Source organism: Accipiter gentilis, chromosome 29 (genome assembly GCF_929443795.1).
Source record: "Accipiter gentilis chromosome 29, bAccGen1.1, whole genome shotgun sequence".
Classification (NCBI taxonomy): domain Eukaryota; kingdom Metazoa; phylum Chordata; class Aves; order Accipitriformes; family Accipitridae; genus Astur; species Astur gentilis.
Window position 1 is genome coordinate 8,786,903 of NC_064908.1, and position 715 is coordinate 8,787,617.

Genomic DNA, 715 nt, shown 5'->3' on the forward strand with positions numbered 1-715 from the left:
TTATGCTATCTTGGTCCATTGTGCAGCAGCTGTATGGAGGTGGATCTGGCTGCTCCTTGGAGGGGACAGACCTCCTTGAGTACCCCTCATATTTGTCTCTTCTACAGCCATGCAGGTGGAGGCAGCTGTACTGCTGTTCCCCAGTATGGGCCGAGTCCCTTGGCTGGTGCTACAGGTCTGGAGGAGCAAGACAGGGCCTTATGCAGGGATGGCAGGAGCAGCACAGGCACTTGGCTCCCAAAACCAACTAAGAACCACCAGCCTGTCCTAGAGGAGCTCAGCAGCTGCTTTATTGTCCAGTACCCAGGAACACGAATGTAATGTGTTGGCTTTGCCTTTCCACTTGTTCTGTAGCTCCTCTCTGCTGCTGTTGGTAAAGCTGGCCCAGCACTACTGCGCCTGCTCCAAAGAGCTCTGCAGCCCCTAGCAGGTGTGAAGCTCCTGCAGCCAGGCTGGGGCCAGGTCACTTCCCCCCCCCCCCCAGGAGCTCCTTCCCTGCCTGATCTGGCACCCCTTGTTTGGAAGCTGTAGTGCTGGTGCTGAGCAGACACCCCCACCCCCCACAGGGCTGCAGCATTACTGCAGGGAGGCAGCAGCTGGGGAAAGCTCCCAGCACAGAAATAACCCCCACAACCCCCGAGGTGATCCTGCCCTGCTCCTCTTCCATCCTGTGCAGTGCTGGAGCCCTAGCAGCCCATAGATTGGACAACACTGA